Genomic DNA, 15,328 nt, shown 5'->3' on the forward strand with positions numbered 1-15,328 from the left:
TTTTTTGGTTTGCCTTGCCCTCTCCTCGTTTTTCTTTTGGTTTGTCTCTGAGTCCTAAAAAAGCTCCAGTATCATCTGGTCTTGGTGGTGTTGAGGATGATGTTGTTTCTGTAGAGTCAGAAGGTCGTGATCCTCCCCCTGATGGTGGTGTTGGTCTTCTTTCTGTGTCTGTAGTTGAGCCTGTGGTGCCTGGTTATTTTGGGTCACCTGTAGTATAGAACTACTCTAGTTTCCTGAGTTTGAGGAGTCTGGATTTCTGGGCTTTGTTTTATTTAGATTGCGGTGATGATAGTACTCCTGCCACTGTACACAATATCATTCAGGTGATGAAACAAAGACACTTTAAAAAATAAATATTTTTCTGTCTCCTATGTCTGATTCACCACAGTGCCTTCACACTTATCTAATGACATAGATGGTGACTCACAACTGGCCACATGGTAGAGCTATGCCCAACTCCTACCATATCCCTTCCATGTTGACTCACACTCTCTTGCAGAGTATAGCCTTCCCTCTGCCCCCGCTACATTAAATAGACTATTCATGTTGTGCCTGTTTTGCCTTTATGATTGAGACCACTGCTGTTCTAGTAGTGTGGGGCTGAAATGTAGTTTTGAAACCACTACTCATCCCTGTACCTCTGCAGGGCAGTATTCCTTTTGTCACAGCTGCAATCAGGATAGATGCTCAGTCGAGTTGTTGTCACTTCTAGTGACTCAGCATCTCAAGACAATTTGCTCCATAGGAGTGTACCTAATTAACTGTATATTCATTACTTCATTTATTCATGCCCAGGAATACCAGTGCCGATCACGGTACACCTGTGTGCACCTTCAGTACACCTGTGAGCACCTTCAAATGAACAGAGCTCACTTCTCTCTGGAGCTGAAGAACAAGGCCAGACCCTTTCCTTATTACTGGATCCCCAAACCTGACCTACTCCCTTTACATAGCCATAGGAAGGCCAGGCAAGGCATTGATAGGGCAATAAGAACCACATGACCCTCCATAATCTGGCAACCCCATGCCCGACTCATTCCAGTTTTTCATGTATATACAAGGCATCCATGTTCTGTCTCTGATGTTTGCCAATCGGATTTGTGTCCATGGTCTGTCCATGAAGCAAGGTCACTATGCCCATAGTCTCCTTTCATGTAATAGGGGTATACATGGACAGGACAGAGAAAATGTGGTTGTTCATGCTATCATTGATGAACAAAGTTATTTATTTGAAGATTAGTTATTTCCTTGGATCGAAATTCAAGCTGGAAGCTACCAGTATGTCAAGACAAATCAGCATCCTTAATATGCTGTGTTCATCCAGGAGAAAATCAGTAAGTGCAATTTTACAATTACACATTTACAAACATATAAAATGCTTACTGTATCCCAAGGGTCTAGAGATTAGGCTCAGGCAACCTTTTGATATGTCTAACATATGTTCTGCTTCATGGTCTGTACTGCTGACAAGCACTTATATAGTTCTACAGTCTGCTTATTTTGAAGTCAAAATTCAAAAGATGTAGCTGCTTAAAGCCAAAACCTAAAGGGAAATGACATTTGAAAGGAACTGTAGGAATGGCCTTGAGATGTATCACTTGGTGGAGGACATAGCAGAACTAAACCAATAAAATGGTTAACATTAAATCTGTGAAACTAAAGAGTGAGATGCTTAGATTTATTATTCCTTGCCTTCCACCTCACCACTTCACAAATGTGTCAATTTTCAGTGATCCGTCTATCAATGTAAGGATTAGGAAGCTTTGAACTCTCAAATCCTTTAACCACCTACAATCCCATCATATACAGGACCTTACTGGATGACGTTTATAACCTTTGGAGATCAAACTGTTGAGGAAGGGCCTGAATTTCTGTGCTTTCCCCAGAGAACATAATAGTGCCAGCATGATGACAGAAATAAAAATATTTGAAAGAAGATGCAGTCTTACAGAATTATTTTGTAACAATGGTGATCAGTCAGTCTACACTGCCGATCCTTTTAAGAATTATGACCTTCCCAAAAGGCCTGGGTCTATTTGACTTTAGCTGTGTTGAAATACACCACACTGTATGCCATCCCATAGGGCAGTTCTGACTTAAGGCTGGCTACATCTTGTAACCCCTAGTATTGTGCATCCACAGGGAGGTTTGTGCTACTGTGAACATGATACAACTACAAAATACAACTTCCACAGGGAGGCTTTTTCCACTGTGAACCCGATAAAACTACAAAATGCAACCGCCACACTGAGGCCTTCGCCACTGTGAAGCAGATAACTACACAGGGCCTACAAGGGAATAGCAAAACCACCAGGAGAATAAAATCATTCTAAGTCCCTCATCAACACAATGGGATCAGGAACCATAACAAATAGACTCAGAGACAGACATACAACCACCACAAAGGATTTGCCACTAATACCCCAGCGACCAGAGGACCCCAAACCCCACAACACTCTGAGACTGACGCACAACCAACTCAGAGAACACTATGCCACAGAGCAGCAGAAACCAGATAGGACCGCATAAGGAAAAATCAAACCAGCAGAAGAACAAACCCAATTCTAAGTCACCTTCAACCATCATGCCAGGAAGGCATCTTCCCCTGGAATATACTACAATACCCTACAATGGATGACAATTCAAATATTTCTTCTAAATGGAGGCTACAACTTACAGCCACAGCGAGGCTGACACCACCGTACACCACAGCAGATGTTCCCACCATTAACTGCAAGTAAAGAAAAGCACCCAGGAGGGCACCTCCCCCTGAAATATATTGTGAACCCTACCCCAGACATAAACCACACACATGCCAAGATAGAAGAAAGACAAAGAAACAATTAAGGAAAACAGAAGCAGGAATTAAACGCCCCCCCCCTGCCCAACAGATATCATCTACCAGAAAGTGCATCATCTCTGAATCCCCTGAGGTCACCACTAAACGGACTAAGGATACGGACCAAAAAAAGAACAAAAAACAGAGTACACCTGGCACTACCTCTCCCCCTAAAACCCTACCTCAACAGAAAACAAACAACTGATAACCTGCAATGAAGGAGCCAAGAAGACCTGGACAACAACAGGACGTCAAACTAAACAGCTCAACACACAGAACATAGCAACTTGAAGTACACTTTTGGCAAGACCCCAACAAGAATCAGAGCCAAACTTGATTTCCCTAACCATCCACACCCCTTACATAACCAAAGACTAGAAGAAGCCCACACATACAAACAAACAAACAGTAAACCACCACAAACCAGAGAAAAACAACCCCACCATCATTTTAATCAATCTCCTCAATGAAGAGACAGAGTCACCAACCAAAATTTCTGTAAACAGTAGCCACATCCGAGAGAGAACCTCAGGAAACTTTCCTCCTATCCAATGCGCCATGATGTCAGGAGGCTTCCCCTGTTTATGGCACTCTCCCTCCACCTCTGCTTCACCTCTGCTTGACACAATACTGTCAAGTGGCTTCCACTGATTACGGCACTCTCTCTCCACCTCTCCTTTGCCTCTGCTTGACCCGATAATGTCAGGGGGCTTCCACTGCTCAGGATCCTCTCTCACTTTCTTCTTCTCCTCTGACACTCTACTCGTCCCAGATACATACTCAAATCTCCATTAAGAGATATGTTCTTTTCTTTTTACAAGATAGTTTGTTTCAACATTGTCTTCAGTCAAACAGCCAGATGTCAGAGTATTGTTCATTGCAGATATCCCCATATATGCTGCTATGGTTGGTGGTCTAGGGAGTTCATCACATAAACGGGAGTCCTTGCCCCCTAAGGGGGAGTCTCTCCCATTGAGGTTCCTTGCCCAGACATCTAGGCAGGGTCTTGCAGAGCAGACCCAACTTCCCAGCTTCAAAGGAAGAGGCTCCTCCTTGGGGAGAAGGCACAAATACCCTTGATTTGTCAAAACAACCAGCATATGTATATGGCGAAACTGACTCTCACATATCCCTTTTGGAAGACAAGCCTGACAATGACCGAGAAGTTTTTTTTTCACAGACTTCACAATCATCCATTTCATGCATCATCTTGATTTGTTGTTGTACATTATCATTTTTGTTTAATGATTGTAATAATTTCTTTAAGACTCTACAAGAGTACTTGTCAATATTACGCAAAGAATTACATTTCTGTAGTAGATTTTCTTTTCTTACTTCTACTCAACACTGTCCTAATGTATCTTCTTTGTTTGCTCTTGGTTTCAGAAGTTCTTCTCTTTCAGTAATCATGTTATCTTTCACTTCATATGCTCATCCGGTCCCTGTAATGGTAAGAGTCACATTGCATTTTTACACAATTATGACTTATACTTCATGACCAATGTACACACATATAAGGCATTCAATATACAATTAGTATAATATATACAGTCAAACACTGTAATTAACCAACAAAATAGAGTTTTTATAGGTACTACTAATTGTATCAAGTATAGGAGCTACTAATTGTTCAACATGGTTAGTACAAAAGACTGGTTCCAAAATAAAAAATAAAAAAAACACTTTAAGCATGATATCTAGTTTTCAATCTTTCTACTGTTAAATAAATAATGGCCTGCACCTTATGTTATACAAGCTCAACACCTACTAACACCACTTACTCTTTTCACATCATACAGTGTACTTATGATAGTAAGCTAGCACCAATAGAAAGGAAGCAATGCAAACTCCACCAGTTTTCAATAATCTTCTTTTTTGTTTTTGTTTTTTTGGTTGGATAATATGATCATCCTTTCAAATATATATAAAATTAATTCTTAAATGTACATTGTACACATATAGTTGCATTTCACTTTACATCACATTAAATAACATCATGTTTGGTCAGTGTATATTGATTATTACAATTTTTCATGTTATATGTCTTATTTATTCAAATCATGATTAATTTCTCTACCTTTAAATAGTACTTTGTTGACATATAATCACCAGTCATTTTCTTACGATTCATTCTTTAAACTTTCATTTCTTGGAAAAATTGGGTCCAAAAAATGGACTATTGCTACTCGAACCACCCATTTGGGATTATTAAAGATGAATTGCCAAATCGCACTCATGTCCATATTACCATAGATATTTGCCATTTGTTTTTTAAGGTGCATTTTACTTTGGATGAGCAATTTGGGACAAATCATTATGCAATGCTCTAGGGTTTCCTTTTCAGCTTTGTTCTGGCAGAATCTGCAATCACTAGCCATGGCAAATGCATTTCTCATATACTACTGTGGAAGCTATGCACATATTATGGTTAAACCTTCCATAAAACGGTTTCTATGTTGCACAGGGTATACTTTCCAGTGGGTAAAATGCTAACAATGCACACATATTACCACCTGTTCAGAATCTTTCCCAATATGTATTCATGTCTGTAACAGTAACATTTGTATTTTGAGTGTTGTTTACAATGTAAGCATGTCAACCAGTGTTCATAATAGAAGAATCTAGATGCCTGCTAGCATCTGCTCAGTTTACACTAGACAATGCAAATGAGAAAAGTAGCTCATGGTGCACATGCACATACACCGGATTTTGACCTGCAGATTTAACCCCCAGGCTGCACATTTAAAAATGTGGCTACAGTGGGGACCGCTGTAACTACTTTCCCCTACGGTTTGTATTGGACCATGGCTCTATTATCATGATTTGCTTTTCCCAACAGGCCTTTCTCCTCTTTTCTAGGTTCAGCAATCTGACTCCCAGCTTTCCCCCTAGGGTGTGATGAGCCTACTCCCACTGTTGGCACTCATTGCCTGTGATTTTCTGCATTTTACTATAGTCTGTTGTAGAATTGTTATCCTACTGTTACCCTACTGTAACCTGTTCTAGAACTGTTACATAATTGTAACTTACTATTCTTAGCCTGTTCCCTGTAATTGGTAACCCTGTGTTCTCTCTTCACCCTCCCACCTCCCATTCACACCCCTCCCTTGCACCTCAGTTGTTCAGACTTGCAAAGTGCCTCTTCTACTCTCACATCCACACCAACTATGGTGCTCCCTATTTCCCTCATCTTCTATAATTGCTTCTCTATCTCCTATCCTTCTCCTCTCAATAAGTCTGGCAAGATGCTTAAGAAGGACACACTGGTCTCCAGCCCAGGCATTCCCATGGCCGACATGTATGCCAGTGCTTCCGCCAGAGAGACTATCACTGACATACTCTTTGTCGTTCCTTCACCAGACTATGGACCCTTCATATGGTTGCTCTGCTCTCTCCTTACTCTTCCTTACCCATTAATGTTGGCACTGTTGATAGGTGCTCTTAGCCTCCTTCCATTCCTCCAGAGTCATCATTAATGTGTATCTTAATGGTACCATCCTGGTACAAGGGCCTCAGCCCAAACTTTTACTTTTCAATAGGTGTTTCCTCCTCCTCATCAACTTCCTTCCTTCTGCTACCCCAGGTACGTCTGTGCAGGTCCTTCAGCCACCTTCTTCCCCCACCCTGGCTCCCTTGCCATCTCCCTCCCTGGCTCCTTTTCATCCCCTCCCTCCACTACTCTGGCTCCCATTCAAATACCTCCCTCCACTAAGCTAACTCCCTTGCCCCCACCTCCATGGCTCCCTGGCCAACCCCTCCCTCTGCTACTCTATCTAACTTGCCACTCCCATCCTTTGCTACTCTGCCTACCTTGCCACCCCGCCCTCTGCTACTCTGGCTCCCTTGCCAGCTTTGGCTTCCCTGAATCCCTTGCCTCCCTTGTCCTCTGCCCTACTGGTTCCCTTGCCTGATGCCTCTCTCCTGGCAACCTCACCTCCCTGGCTGCCACCTCTATAGCCCCTCTTCCATCCAGGTCGTCCTTGGCTCATCTGCCTCCTCCTCGCTTTACCTCCCAGCCTCTCTGCCACTTCTGGTGGGGATCTCTGTACCCCTCCCTAGAAGTCTTTAGAAAGTGGCAACCTGTTCCACACTGCTACTCTTAACTGTCACTCTGCTGTCAAACACTCCTCTGACATCTGCCACCTCATTGAACTGCTGCATCTAGATGTTCTTATCATTACTGAGACATAGTTTAAGGCCATCTCTGTGAGTTTCGACACACTTCTCCCTGAGGGCTACAAGATCCTCTCCGAGCCCAGGATCAACAGTCCTGGAGGCGGAGTGGACCTGATCTTTCCTGAGTGGATTCCTTCCTCCATCATTCCCACTCAAGCCTGCTCCTCCTCTGAATGTCTTGTCTGCAGGCTCTCTGTTTCTCATGGCTTCTGTCTGACCCTGGTCACCTTCTACCGGCCACTTGGCCTGGACACCCTCTTCCTCTCTGAAAGGGCTGACGCCACTTCTTCTCTCCTCTCCTCTATCTCCCAGCTGCTCCTCCTTGGGGATCTCAACATCCACCTGGACTCTCCTGACTCCTCAGGGCTTTTCTGCAACCTTTGAAACTCTCTCTCTCTTTCCATTCTACCCTCTGGTCCAACCCACTCTGCCAGATACAACTTGGATGCTCTCATCACCTCTGAAATAACCATCATGGTGTCTCTAAAAATTCCCTTTTCCAACTGCAGCTCCTCAGAGGTATTCTACCTTTTCACACCTTCCCCCAGAACCTCACTGTCTTCAGATCCCTGGCTCTCACTAGGCTCGCCTATTTCAACAGCCTCTTTATCAGTCTTTCTAACTCTACACTATGCACTCTGCAACTCATCCAAAACAGGAACGCAAGACTTCCCCTTGGCCTCAAGCCCAAGGACCACATCACTATGGCTCAGGAATCCCTCCACTGGCTCCCGGTGGCTGTAAGGATCGAGTTCAAGACCCTCTGCATTGGCAACAAGGCCTTCTGGGGCCGGGGCCTGTACTATATCCAACTCTCTCTTCCTAAGTACCTTCCTTCCAGAGCCCTCCGCTTGTCTACCTCCAATTCTCTATGGGTGAGTCACTTCTCCAAGCAGAGACTGGTTGGTAGATCTCTTTTTTTCTGCAGATGACTCCCTCTTGAATTTCCATGCTGCCACACTCTGCCTTGAGCCAGACCTCCTTAAGTTCCGGAAGCTCCTCAAGACCTTCCTTTTCTCCTCTTCCTTCTCTCTGCCTCTCCCTTGCTAACCTTTCCCCACCCCCCTTTCTCTCTGCCTTCCCTCTGTTATCCTTCCCTTCCTCCTCCAGTTACATTGACTGGCTGCCTGGTGCTCCTCTGAGACACATAGGACACCTGCGTCCCCCCGCCCCTGCCCAGTTCCTGGCACTTGCCTTCGGGCCCTCCTGCACTGCCAACTCTCCTTCCTTGCACTTTCTGGGCACGTTCCCCTTGGAGATACTGCCTTCCTGCACTTAGCCCCAGGGCACTGTTAAACTGGGTGCACATCTCCACCTTGCCCCCCTTGCACTTCTTGCCTGCACACTTGCAAGATCTAAATGATACTAGGCCTAGTAAGATTGTTTGTCTTGTTCTCCCTTGTTACGCCCTCCCTGCCTGGTTGCACCTTGAAACGCTTGTGTGTAGGTGCATTATAAATAACCTATCAATCAATCAATCAACAAGATCTTTGGAAATACTCACTGTAACATATAATGTCCCCAAATGTAATATTCACTCTAGAAAATCCACGAGGAATGCTTCAATGCATTCCATTTATGCCTCACCTCACTATCGAACATTTCTATGGCAAAGCAGAGAAATAAAACATCACTTCCATTTACACTGCTCCCTTCTTCTATGCCACACAAATGATCCAGCAAGTGTGCTGAAATGTATTACTATTTTTACCCACAACTTGAAGACAATGCAACCTGTAGCTTTCCATATCTCCTAAACTACAACACCCATAATCCGTCACCATTCACTATACCAGCTGAACTGTAAGACTTTGTACATCAAAACATCTTGCAGAAAATACTTGCCGAACCCTGTGCACCTTCATTTGATTGATGTAATCCATTTCTATAGCATACACTTGGATGTTATAATGATCATAAAGTGTGCTAATGATAGTAACCTTACAACAAGAGAAAGGAAGCATTACGAATTCCACCAGTTTTCAATGATCACTATCCATGGCAAATGCATATTTCATATAATGCCATACAAGCAATGTGCACAGTTATAATTAAACCTTCCCGTAGCCGTTTCCATGTTGCACAGGTTACAATTTCATTGTTCTTCATATTGTTCTTGATTATTTGACTGATAACTTGTTTTATTTTGCTTCTTATGTATTCCTGTTGTTTCATGTAAAGCACTTTGGCTTCAAGAGCTGTATAAAATTCAATAAATACAAATACAAAATGTGGCAAAATTGCTAACCATGCACACATACTAACAACTGTTCAGAATGATGCATATTTCCCAGTATGCAATCATGCCTCTAACGGTTGCATTTGTATTGTGAGTGCTCATTACCATATAAGAATGCCACACAGTGTTCAGAATAAAATAAATCATCTATAACACCAGCATATACGCTAGAATGTACTCTTACCTATTTATTTTAAAATGTTTTTATTAACATTTGGTGAACACAGCTTTGCAACGTCAGTGCTATTCGTACAAAATCAGATCTCCGTGCTTGCAGTAGTGCGTTAACAACAACATACAACAAAAAACAAAACTTTCTTCACTTGTCATGCTCAGTGACTTATTTAGACACTGGGTTACACTATGCAACTGTGGAAACTAACCCTCAGTGCCCATTTCCATACTCTGAATTTTGACTTGCAGATTTAACCCCCACAATGCTAATTTAAAAAGGTGGCTACAAGATCTTTGGAAATGCTCCTGGCATATCAGGTCCCAAATCTAACGAATCCACGAGGAATGTTTCAATGCATTCCATTTATGCAACAGCTCGCTATCAAGCATTTCTATGGCAAAGTGGAGAAATGAAACACTGCTTGCATTTACACCGCTCTCTTCTAATGTGCACACACATGATCCTGCATGTGTGCTGAAATATTTTAACATTGTTACCCAGCGATTAAAGACACTGCAACCTTGTCTGGATACAAATGCATCCCTCTCTCCCTGCTCCCTGGATTCTCTTTGGAAGCCTGTGGAGCAGGATTATCCCAACAAACCTACAGATAAATATAGCAGCACTCAGCTGGAAGCTGATCACCCACATCACCAATGTGTGATTTACACTCCTATCTAGACTTTAGAAATGTATCCGCTTACTCACTCTCTTACTCCACAGACGGGTCTTGCACTTTCTCCACCTCTTCAAAGAATTCTCACTAAGAAACCTTATGGGATCTGGCCAGAGCCAGGGAAGACACTTTCCTTCATCGCGAAAGTAGACATGATTGTATCACTAACTATATTTGCCTCAACAACGCCATTGTCTTGCCTAATTGCTCAATTGCCCATCCCTTGACCAAAACCCACCCTTCCTTTTATGCCTTCTTTCTCCTCACGCCTCATGCTCTGCAGTGAGGATTGTTTTTTTTTTCATTTTGGAGATTTATAGGTTAGCAATAACATTTTAAAAAAAGAAAAGTATTGGCCTTTCAAACAGTTTTTTTTTCTTTTTTTTTTTAACCCAGCCAAGGCTATTGGCGAAAAGGCTTTGGCAATGCTTGTTATTTTAGTTCCTTTTCAAATGTGTTTTTTAACGAGCTGTATGTTTGCATGGAGAAGGACTAGGTGTTACATATATTTAACTTGAAATTGTAAATGGTAATGGTGTTTATTCCCTTTAACTGCTAGACTTGGGATGATTACGGACCCTATGGGCCACCCAGGACCGGCATTTGAGTGCCCATGATCCCAGTTCGTGTTGCTTTCTTTTTCATAAAATTGGCTAGTGCAATGTTGTTATTAGTAAAGCACTCACCGCATCTATCTGGCAGAGGTGACCGTTCCAGTTCGAATCATGAGTTGTTCCCTGAGAGAATTACACTTATCTATGTGTCTTAACAAAGTATTTTTATCAGTCCGGTATCTAACGTAAAATGTGAATTGTTAGTGCAAATCGAATATAGGCAGACACCAGAAGATGGCGCCATAGCACCTTTTATGAATTTGCGGTTTCAATGAATATTCCGCCCTTATTCACAGAATGTTTTCTAATGGGGGGTTGCCATTAAAAAACGCTTCCATGAATTAGGTTCTGAGTTCACTGAGTTTTTTTAACAAACTGGCCGTCAACTTTCAAGAAGACCGACAAATTGCAGGGGGAGACTAGGCCAGGGGTGGACTTGAAGCGCCCCATTTAATGTGCCGGCAAATGTAGTGAGAAAGACCAACCCATCTTAGTGGGATTGGGAAGGGGGTCCATTTTAAAGCACATGTTTCCCTATAGAATGAATAAAAAGTAGATAAACTTAACAAACAAAAAAAAGCCATATTAGATGTGTTAAGCGTGAATAATAACATACTGGAAGTTATATACCCAATGCTTTCCTTGAAAAGGATGCGGAGGAAGATGGTGTGATGTGTGTGGATACGAGCAGAAACACGTGATATCCACACATGGAGAGCTAGTCCATTGCTGCACTTGGCCTATTCAGATACTTTATTTGCAATGGAGGAGTGCATTGATTGGTGTACTTTTAATTCCCACTTCATGCATCCGAATGTATGTTGCATTGGTCTATGCCACTGCATATGTGCCTTGGTTTGCCTCCTACTGCGTGTTGCTGCTCTGATAACTTTAGGATCATAAATTACCATTGATCATCAGTTATTGCACTGATACGAAATATATTGTTATTATATCTTTATAATTAAATTGCAATTGTATTTGCAACAGCTAATGCTGTTCATAGATAACCCATGATCCGGTTCCCTGTAACCTCTGAACCGGCGAGTCCCCATTCCATCATGGTACACTGCACCTTTTACTGTCACCTGTCTGCTATTAGGTTCACTGTAACCACAAACAGGCTGTCTTTTGCTTCCCGCCGTGTTTCATGTGACTAAGTAAGCCTTGCTTGTAACAGCACCACGATGCCCGAGGGCTGCTTTGTGCCCTTTATAAATGTAAAAAATAAAAATAAAATAAATGATTCATTTGTAGAGCTCTTGTGAATCTCCAACCTGCATCTGCAAGCCACTATGCCTGCAGCAGCCCAGACCAGCAGACAGGCCCCACCAAGTCCTCACCCCTTCCTTTTCAATGGAAGAATATGAAAAACAGATCAGTGCCATACACATGTCTCCAGGGTCAAGAATTGACCCCATAACCACTGTGCTACCCAACAGGCCGGGGCGACCTTTCTCACAATAAACCTGAATTACCTGCATATTTGGTGATTAGTCAAGGAGGAAACTCAGACAAACTATTGCTGACGTTGGTCCACATAGCGTAAACGCAAGACATGTGACTAGATGGTCCCTTCATTCTTAGGCATAGGTCAGAGAGCCAGGAGGCCATTGCTCTAGGTAGGCTTAGGAATGTTAGGGCAGAACCTAACAACTGGAGTGCATTTGGAGTAGTTGTAAGAAGAATGGTAGGGAGAGGTAATGAGTGATTTGGAACACATTCAGAAAGTGGCAGTAGGGTTGTTTTTGCTTATGCAGTGAGTGATACTATGAGTGATTTGAAGAGGTTTCACATCAAATATGCATCAGAAGAGACTTATGGAGGCAGGTGATGCACCAGTCAGTGTCCATCCCCTGCAGTGAGCAGATGAGACACGTGCCATCGGGTTACACCTGGAAGGAGGAATGGAAAGAGCTGTGAATCCCTGAGGGCAGTTGTGGAAGGATCCTCCTCTCCCCATCTTTGCTGGGAGGAAGAAGCAGAGACTTGTGGAGGCAGCAGGTGATACCTGTCAGTCTCTGTCTTTTGAAGTGGCTGGACGTGACACATGCCATTGGGTGACACCAGGGAGGAAGAGCGGGTTGAACTGGGAAACCCTGAGGGCAGCGTGTGAAGAAGAGATTTTCTCATTTTACTGAGAGGGATAAGCTGAGAACTGCAGAGATGAGGGGTGACACACAAGTCCATGTCGATTTATTGAAGCAAGTGGATGAGACACATGTGGAGAAATGCCATCTGTGCAGGTGTGCAGGCCCCACCTTTAAAATGTTTACTTTGTAAAATGATGTTGATTATTCGATTTCAGAAATTGATCACTTGTAATCAAGCCTGTCTTTCTAAATTATTCATGATGGAAAAGTATGTTACACATGTGTTCTCTTTGCTGTCCCTGTCTACTGACATTCCAGCAACTGCAATGTGATATGCCAACATCACAACCCTAGTGTAACATGCACTTTCATAAAATAGCCTACTGGAATGCAAACTCTTCCAATAGCAATGGCTGCCTTGATAGTGGGCTACCATGATTCAATTCCATATAACTGTGTATCCCCAAGGCCTGGTAGCAACGGAATTAAAAATACATGTATTATGTACCGGGATTATGTATAATTAACCAAATTGATACCAGGCCTTGGGGATAAACAGTTATATATTGTAAAAATGCATATAGCTATATTTAGTTTCATATATTGGCCTGAGAGGAAACCTTGCCAAAACTATCTGATGTTACTCTATTACTCGCTGGATTCCTGTGACTCTAATAGTTGTCAGAGATTGTGTGTATCCATGTCTGGTGCTGAGGTACACCCACAACAGTATGCTGGGCCCAGTAGTGTTGGAGCTCTTTTTACTCTGCCTGAAAAGTCTTGACACATAAACAGAGGAAAAATGCATACTCCCAGGGGGTAAGGTGGGAGTCAGCACTCCAAAGGAAACTCTGCCAGCACAGTGGGAAAGTAACACCAGGCAAATGAAGACTGCAGTCTCTTTGATCGGACAGGCATTATAGGGACACTTAGGAAAGGTCCCGCCTCAAGACATCCAGGTACCATGTCTTCCTTTGCCCCCCACTAACTTCCTGTAGACAAGGCACTGTGGGGACAGGACAACACATTTTACAAAAGCTGAAATTGTCACCTTTCAGAAGCCCAGAAGGTGTGAAATGGACAAATATACTGTGGCAAATGACTTTATGAGGAGGTGAGACCCACTCACCCCCTTAGTTCAATCATCTTTGGACTCAAGAAGAAAAATAAGTATTTCACTGAAAACTGTTGGGGGTATTAGCACCCCGCAGTCCCCTGCTATTTAGGTGAAGGTAAGGATTTTCAAGCAAACAGCAACATCTTCCAACCAGTCAATTGAGGGGAACATTTGAAGTCACTTGCTACTGGGACACACTGAAAGACTGGTACTCAGGACACTACTCTCCTGTAAGGGTCTACTGGCAACCTTCCTAGCTGTAAAGGGCAGAATGGGGAGGCAGCTTTCCTCTGAAACACTGGAAAGGGACCCATGGCAAACCAGAATGAAAGAGAGCAGCTTTGGGCTATGTTTACCACTTCAAACTGCTTTTAAACTGACTTGTCTGTTCTTGTGCTGTTATAAGCCACAACAAAACTCACTGAGATTACCTTTGACATTCTACAATCTAAAACCACCTTGAGGCTTTTCGATCATTTCTGCAAAACCATATTGCAACGTTGCACCCAATCAAACCATCTCACTGCTACAGTTGAATCAATATGTCGAGACACCCTTGAGTCGACAAATCACAAAGTCTATTTTCAAGCTTCCTTCGAGTCTCAAATAGTTTGCAGCTTGTTGAAGAGCACCGTGATTGCCTCCCCTAGAACAAACTTGACATTCTTGACTCCGACTTGACCATTGGGAAAGTGCCCAGAGAGGGGTTTGAAACTGTCAAGCTCCAAGCAGTGGCGTAGCACGAGATGTGGGTCCCCCCCTGCGAGCCATGCTGAGGACCCCCCCAACTTGGCAACAAATCATTGACCGCGCCACACTCGGGGCTGGCCTAGATTAGCACGCTTGCACAATACGGACTAATGTGCTGCTGAAGGGGTATGCCAGACACTGCACCAGGAGAAAGATATAAATATGTGTTTTAATACAATATACAGCACACTTTCTGAGAATAATTTGCTAAAAAGCCACAGTGTTTGCTATTGTTTTGTAGGGTAACACCAATCCAATACATGCAAGTCATCAACAGTGCACATGAACATTAATGCTTTACTAATAAAAATGCCATGTCACAAGGAAAACATGTCCAACTGGATGCACAATGTAGACCAGTGAAGACACATAATAACATCACTGTAAAGCATGCCAGGCCACATTAAGACATACCTAGAGTAGTTGCACCAAAATGGCAGTCAAAGCAATAAGACTCATCAAGAAGAAAGCACACATTCGAGCCTGCGTCTCGGCGGCCTCTAACAACACAGCCACACTCTTCAAAATCTGCAAGGAGCTGGCTAATCCTGTTGCTTCTACCTCTCCTGTTCCCTCAACAGGCCATCTGTACGGCTTTGGCCTCTCGCTTCTCCGCTAAAAATCAGGACATCCTGTCCACTATCTCCTC

Source organism: Ambystoma mexicanum, chromosome 5p, assembly GCF_040938575.1.
Source record: "Ambystoma mexicanum isolate Mex_15411 chromosome 5p, UKY_AmexF1_1, whole genome shotgun sequence".
Lineage (NCBI taxonomy): Eukaryota > Metazoa > Chordata > Amphibia > Caudata > Ambystomatidae > Ambystoma > Ambystoma mexicanum.